This window comes from Hemicordylus capensis, chromosome 1, assembly GCF_027244095.1.
Source record: "Hemicordylus capensis ecotype Gifberg chromosome 1, rHemCap1.1.pri, whole genome shotgun sequence".
Classification (NCBI taxonomy): domain Eukaryota; kingdom Metazoa; phylum Chordata; class Lepidosauria; order Squamata; family Cordylidae; genus Hemicordylus; species Hemicordylus capensis.
Genome location: NC_069657.1, coordinates 28,565,698 through 28,573,699, shown reverse-complemented (window position 1 = coordinate 28,573,699; position 8,002 = coordinate 28,565,698). Strand labels below are relative to the sequence as shown.

The 8,002-nt window shown below is 42.9% G+C and overlaps 1 long non-coding RNA gene across 1 annotated transcript in view; it reads left to right on the top strand.

The window, feature by feature from the left end:
* Window positions 1-924: 924 nt before the first annotated feature.
* Window positions 925-8,002, top strand: part of LOC128340568 (uncharacterized) — a 164,642-nt gene continuing 157,564 nt past the window's right edge. The window contains exon 1 of the long non-coding RNA XR_008313804.1: window positions 925-980. This is a non-coding gene — a long non-coding RNA (uncharacterized LOC128340568). The remainder of the gene's footprint in view (window positions 981-8,002) is intronic.

Sequence of the window (8,002 nt, the reverse complement as noted above, 5' to 3'; positions counted from 1 at the left end):
TCAATAAAGCTAACTCCATAAATTGTTGACGCTCACCCTTTCTTGAGCAAAAGCTTTCCCTGTATCCAGCCATTCATATTCTCTGCGACTCTTTGCAATGCTGCAAGAAACTCCTCTTCATCATGGCTGCAATTATCATTATGACTTCAAACCACTAGTACAGGAAGTCATATTATGGCCCTTGAGAATAGAAAGCTATAGCCTTTGGCATGTTGTTCCAGTCCACTGGCAACCTAACTAGACAGTTTTAATTTCCGCATAAAATCCATATTCCAAATCTTATGGAGAGGCAAGGCAAATTTTATTTCTTAAAGTCGTCTTCCTCCCATGGAAAGCATTAAAGAATGTGTCTTTTCAGTTGTCCCTTTTTCCCTTCCTTCACATCTGTGATTTTTTTTAATGTCTATGTTAAAAAAAGGCCTTGTTAATTCTATTGTGGCAATATGCACTGAAGGAACTAACCCATCATGATCTCCAAAGTGAAGAAGGCAATTCAAATGAGATCTGATAAAGAGTTAGAGAGGTAAACTCAGCACAGCACCCTTCTGAGCTTTAAACATTGTTTCTTCGAAGGAATAAATTTGCTTTGCAAGGTCTGGTATTTCTCAATCGTCCGCTACATGGTGACAAAACCTAAAGAGGGAGTCAGATGTGTGCAGATACAGTGCTGGAGAATTTAAGTTAAATCTGTAATTTTCTTCTCCCCCCCCCCCCAACCACATTTCCTCAGAGAAATTAGCTATTCTATTCACTGCATAAATTTTCAGGTTTTGCTAGCACGACACTGAGGGTGTTGAATTTTTTATGACAAAAATGCTGTAATAATTGTTGAACAGATGTAAGTGTTGAAGAGTGGGCTCTGGCAGACCTCATGAAACCTCTATTAGCAATTTAACCCTGTCGACACAACAGTGCAAGAGGGAAGGGAAAGGAGGTGTTTCATTCAGGTGCCAAGGAGGACAAGCGAAGGGCTCTTCCAGGTAGAGAAAACAAGTTTTCGTTCTTCGTTCTTTGTGAGAATAAATTTTACGGAGATGAGAGAAGAATGTGAGACTGTGGTAGACAGAAGATGCTTCTGTTACAATTATTTGGACTTGAATGGTAGAGTGTTGGAGGTAGTAAAGCATTTTTCACAAGTCGCACTAAGAATATCTTTTGATCGGGAATGCATCACTTATGCGTATTGCTAATGCAGCTACTTTAATGCAGCTAGAAAAAGGCAGAGACCCACTTTTAAAATCAAATGAACATTTTAATCAGTGTGGGCTTTAAAGTCTATTTACTAGGGCTGTGCATCATGTCGGCTCCGATGAGCATGTTAAATCTGATTGTCAGGCATTACTGGATGAAGTTCCACCATGACAGCCAGAGCCCCAACGGTCAGAACTCCAACAAGACAGCTACTGTTGGACCATGCCTGTTGCATCCCACTTCCCCTGCCCTCTTTCCCACTCCTTTACATGAAATCAGGTGGCGGGCAGGAGACAATATTTGTGATGTCCTCTTCCTTGCCTTCCAGTGCAGCTTATGTGTAAAAGGCATGGGTTTATTTCGTTTAAATTCCTCTTAGCTCCTGCAAGTAGTGCTGGGGATTATGGGAATTCCAGGGTTTTTGGAGATTCATAGGTTAAAAACAAAATATAACTATGCATCTTACAATCCCCAGTGCACAGGTTCAGCACCACGGGGAGCAGAGCAGTGAGTGGGATCTTTTCCTTTCCTTTTTTCAAAAGGGGAGCAGGTCCTTACCTGCTCTCCAGTGCTGTATGCAGCTTCTTGCTGTGGCAGCCCAAGAACCCATGCACGGTGCCATTTGCACGGTCAGCAACACCACGGTGCCAGTGTATGTGCGGATGCCATGTGCGTGCTGGTGCTGTGCACGGGTACTTGGGACAAGCGCTGCCACAGCAGGAAGCTGCATGCGGCTCCTTTTTAAAAAAAAAAAAATGATCTCACTCTCTGCTCCCCTCCCTGTGGTGCTAAACTGGTGTGGACCTCGTCTGAACCGATTCAGCAATTCAGCACCAAACCTGTGTATCAACCGAGGATCATGCACATCCCTACTGCTTAGCTTCAGCAACGTGGCTGTATCATGTGCCCTTAGATCATGCTCTGAACCATGCTGATCAGGAAGCCACAGCCAAACATGCCCTCTCCAATTATGTGTACCTGTATGATGTATTTGTTTATAAAAACATGGTTGTCACATTCAGTGAATCTCTAAACAAAAATCTAGATGTACACCTAAAAATGTAATGCTTGAAGAGGCTCAGTTGGATTCCAACAGGTGGTTTGCTGCAGCAATTGGTCCCTGAAATTATCATACAAATTATGCCCATGCCCAACAAATACATAAAAACACCCATACATTCATCCAAATCTACCTTGTGTCTGGGCTGCCACAGGAAACCTGGAAATGAGGGAACTGAATGTGGCATCTTGTAGCAGCATCTGGTTCTTTTCAGGAAGAAACATTATTAGACCCATGACTATAGATGGCTGAAAAGGTCACTTAGAGGCAGCTAAGTCTATTTTGCCAGTTCCAAAGGAATTGGCATCTCCATTACTAGTCTTGGTAGCTGTAAATTTCAATCAGGATCAGAGGTAGCATGTCTCTAAACACCAGGTACCATGTCCCTAAACAGCAACAGGAAGGGCTGGTTGCTCTCTTCCCCTCACTTGTGGATTTCCCAGGTGCACCTGGTTGGCCAGGGCATGAGACAGGATGCTGGACTGGAATGGCCTTTGGCCTGATCCAGGAGGGCTTTTCTTATGTTCTGATGACCTCAAAAGCCAGGAGACTGAATATGTAAGCATATTGACATGGCATACTTTTATTGGTTGTATCCCAGTGTAAGTATTATGGCTTTCCCCAAAGAATCTGAGGAGCTGTAATTTGTTGGAGATGCTGAGAAGCCTTTATAAGAACCACTCTTTTAAAGAACCTCTTCACCTCTGACAAAATAATAGTTCCCAAGTAATAACTATTAAACCAGTTAAAGGCTGTAACACAGATACATTCTTTGTTTCAGGTATTAAATAGACCATTTTGTTACAATTCTTAACTGAAACATGCATACAACTTCCAGGTCATGGATTTTTATGTAAATGTATAAAAAATAACATTCAAAGTAGCCCTCAGAAATGCCAGATTATATGTCAGAGGGCCAAGAAGAAGGAAAATAATATATGAACTTGGTAGAATGCGGATTGTATACCTTTTTGGTCTTGATCTCCACACCTGCCAAAGTGAAATGATGACTTCTGGAATGGTGTAGACATACATGGATCCTAGATTTGCATCTCAAAGACATAGACACATAGGGAAACTTCTCTTTATTTAGTGCCTACAGAGAAATATGCCATCAGGGATTTGCATGGTGGTTGCATGTCCACCAAATGATGAAAGTGTGCCAATTCCTCAGAATCAAACAATGAAAAGGAAAGGAAAAAGAAAAATGGCATCCAATAAGAAAGGTGGTAGTGACAGCCCATCAGCAACAGACCTAGTGGCAACTCCAAAGCTGCCAAGAGAACTGCCTGAGGAGTCTGCTACAGAGACAGATGTCATTGCTAGAAGAAAATCTTCCATAGCTTTGTTTGCAATGAGTGAAAGAGAAGGAAGAAAAAAACAATACTTTGAATATATTTTTAAATAAAACTTGGGTCTAGCTGTATTTTTAAATAGAGTAATTGAATTAGGAGAGCTTTTTCTCAAAAATAAAAGAAGAAAAAAGAACCACTCTTTTGATAAACTGATGCTTGTACAGTTCAGCCCAGTCCTTTCTCATATGTTTCATGAACTTGACTTAATGTGGATGCAGTTGGTTTGGTCTTGAAAGATGGCACCATTTTTTGAAACATGGCACTTTAGGCTTCTGCCTGTGAAATGTGCTATCATATGCCAGGTATTCCATGAGTGGGGACTCTTGTTATTTCCCCATTGTCATGGACACACCACCATCTGGTAGGGATGTACACAAGCCAGTTGGGCGCCTCCTTTGGGACATGCTGAACTTGCTCAGGTGCTTGCAGCTCAACCAGTTTGGCAGGGCAGGGTGCGATTTGCTTAAGAGGCAGGCAAGCAGGTCCTTACCTGCTCCATAGGTGCCCTGCCACTTTTCTGAGCATGGCACTCATGCTCAGGGGCATAGCAAGGCTGGAGTGGGCCCAGAGACAAGATTTTAAAATGGGCTCCCTCCTCACTGAAGCTCAGCTCATGAAGTAAAGAAATCTTAAATGAGGCTGAATAGTGGTAACAAAAAGCATAGTAAATTTTTTATACACACACACACACACACACACACACACACACACACACACACTCATAAACCTATGTGCCACAATAGAACATCATCCTAAATTATTTTTAAAAAGGTTTTGTAAATTGTGGACGATGCAAGTCATTTAATGTCATTTAAGTCCAGGGCCTCCACACCTCCTGGGGCTCCCCAAATCCTCTTTAGTGTGTCCTGGGTGGTGTGGTTTGTGCCCTCAAGAAATTATGTGGTAAAAAAATGATGCTTAACTTGCAGTGTGTGTGTGGGGGGGGTGTCCTCCAAAGGCCTTTAGGTCCAGTCTCCAAAATTACCCAGGTGCACCTCTGCCTGCAGCATTCCTTCCTGCAGCCCCTATTGGCATCAGCACTCACATGGTCAGTGCACACGTGCACCCCCTCCCCCCATGCTGCCCCAGGGAGTGAACAAAGTGTTTGTGCACATCCCTACCGGTTACCCACTGTGATTCTTTTCATTATTATTTTTCTTGACATAATTTCTCATATTTGAGCTGAACTGGATTTCAGCCCAGTTAGGGCAGAGTCTCTTATGGAGGTATCCAGCAATTCCTTTTATGTAGTTAGACTGGATCACTTTCAGTTTGTGACTCCTGAGGATGTGAACAAGCTGCTTTGGACTGTGCATTCTGTCACCTTTTCTCTTGACCCTTACCCAACTTGGCTTATTTTATCTAACAATTCAGATTTTCAGAGAAAGTCTGGTAAACATAATAAATGCTTCTCTTTAGGAGGAAAGGGTGCCTCCTTGTCTTAAGGAGACAGTCATTCAACCATACTTAGTGGTGGGGGGACTACATTGGACCCCCCAGAGTTAGGCACCTATAGGCCCATCTCTAATCTCCCATGGTTGGGCAAAGTAATGGTGGCCTCAGCTCCAGGCAGACTTGGAGGGAACTCATTATCTAGACCCATTTCAAATTGGCTTTCAAGAAGGCTATGTGATTGTGACTGCCATGGTTGGCCTGATGAATGATCTCCAATTAGGTATTGACAGAGAGCGTGTGACGCTGTTGATCTTTTTGGATCTCTCGGCAGCTTTCAATACTATCAACCATGATATCCATCTGGGTAGCTTGAGGGAAGTGGGATTAGGCAGTATTGAGGTTTACAGAGGTTCCATCCCTAACTCTCAGGTAGATTCCAGATGGTGTCACTTGGAGACTGTTGCTCTGTAAAATGAGAGTTACTGTATGGAGTTCCACAAGGCACCATACTGTCGCCAATGCTTTTTAACATCTACATGAAACTGCTGGGGGCAGAGGCGTAACTATAGGGGAGGGCAGGGGGGCACGTGCCCCGGGCGCCATCTTTTCTGGTCACGTGGGGGGCCATGACTAATTTTTTTTTAATTTTTAAAAATTTTTTGTTAATACAAATGTTTCCTGCTCAGTGCAGCAGTGCTACAGCAGTCAAGGGAGCGCGTCGGTGCCCCCTTCCCCATGAGCGGTCCCTTCCGTGCCGCTTGCGCCCCCCCCCCCGCATTGCTTTGCTGGTGCCTGGAGGCCAGTCAGTGGCCTGGCTTGGCAGCGGCGGCGGGCGCTTGTGAGGAAAAACCTAAGTATAATGCAGTATGGGGGGGGCGGTGGGACGCGGTGGGGGGGCGCCATTTCAGTGCTTGCCCCGGGCGCCGATTTCCCTAGTTACGCCTCTGGCTGGGGGAGTTCGTCAGGAGATCTGGTGCAGGGTGTTCTCAATATGCTGATGACAAGCAAATCTATTTCTCCCTGTCAACTACATCAGGAAATGGCATAACTTCCCTAAATGCCTGCTTAGAGGAAGTAATGGGCTGGATGAGGGATAACAAACTGAGGCTGAAAACGGAGGCACTGATTGTAGGGGGTCAGAACTTGAGAGATGGTTTAGATCTGTCTACTCTGGGTGGGGTTACACACACACACCCTAAAAGAAAAAGTACATAGCTTGGGAGTGCTTCTGGATTCAAAACTCCCTCTAGTTTCTCAAGTTGAGGCAATGGCCAGGAGCTCTTTTTATCATTTGTAGCCAACTACACTCATTTCTGGAGGTAAATGGCCTTAAAACTATGGTACATATGCTGGTAACCTCCAGGCTTGACTACTGTAATATATACTCTATGTGGGTCTGCCTTTGTACATGGTCTGGAAAGTACAATTGATACAGAATGCAGCAGCCAGACTGGTCTGTGGGACAACCCGACGAGACCGTATTACCCTTATTTTAAAAGAACTACACAGGTTGCCGATATGTTTCCAAGCAAAATACAAAGTGCTGGTTATTAGCTATAAAGCCCTCAACAAGTTGGGTCCAGGGTATTTAAGAGAGCACCTTCTTTGTCATGAGCCTTTTCGGAAGGGCGGTATAAAAATCAAATAAATAAATAAATAAATAAATAAATAAATTAACCCTGTCGCCTATTAAGATCATATGGAGAGGTTGGTTATGGTTGCCACCAGCTCATCTGGTGGCGGCTCAGGATTGGGCCTTCTGTATAGCTCCCTCATGGTTTTGGAATGCACCCCCTGTCAAAACAAGATCTTCCCCATCTTTGATTGCTTTTTAAAAGACCCTCAAGAAAAACCTGTTTTCTCAGGCTATTAATTGAAATTAATTCCACACTGTTTAATTGTTTTAATCTTTTGAAATTTTCTTAACTGTTTTACTCTGAGAAATTGTTTTAATTGTTTTTATTCTGTGAAAGTGTTTTAATTGTTCTTATTTTGTTTTATATTGTATCTGGGTTTATCTACACTGTCAAGAGATATATCAGACGGTATATAAATATAATAAACAAGTTATATAATAAGCCTGTACTGAAATTTCTTTTTTTTACTTTTCTTTTACTTTCTTTTGAAAAGGTGGCACCACATTTTCGTTGCATTTTATGTGATTTTCTCAAGATATTCAGCAATTTTGAATCCTTTTTACATGTTCCCCCATCCCCACTTTCAACTTGGAAGATGTACAGACAATTTCTTGAACTAAGTACATATTCAACATCCCAATGCAATTTGAACTATAAAGTCCTTCTCTAGGGGAAGACTGTGAAACAATGATAAAGCACTAGTTAAACTTGTTACAAATGGCTACCAATACACACGTGCCCCATTTGCACATAAATCATTTGCCCCCATTACTAATTGACTTTATCGGCTTCTGTGACCCATGTGGTTTTTTTAAAATGGGTGTCCATGAAGTCATTGCTTCTGATGCAGCATCAACAAATGTCATCAACAAATCCTGTAGATTACTACAGCCAGTTAGGTAAACTAGTTGTAAAGGCAAATGATATTGACAACACTGAGGGCAAAGGAAAAGGAAAGGATGCCAAGAAGAGCAGCATTGAAGCAAAGCAAATATGTTTGCAACAAATGCTAAAGTTCATTTTAAAAAATCATTTATTTATTTATTTATTTATTTCTATACTGCCCAAAACGCAAGTTCTCTGGGCGGTTTACAAAACAATAAAAACAGCCAATAAAAGATTCAAACATTTCAACAATTAAAATTAAAAAGTTAAAACTATTAAAACAGGTGCTGAGCGGGGAGAGCAGGCTAAGCCTGCTCTCCCCACACACAAGCATGACTGGAGCCCTGGGCGGCTGGATCAGCCTCCCACATGATTGCCAGCTCTGTGACAGAGCCGGCAGGGGCTGGGGAGAGCAGGGGCCTATCGGCCCCCGCAAGCTCCAGCATGCCCTGCACAAGCACGTAGGGCATGCTGGCGAG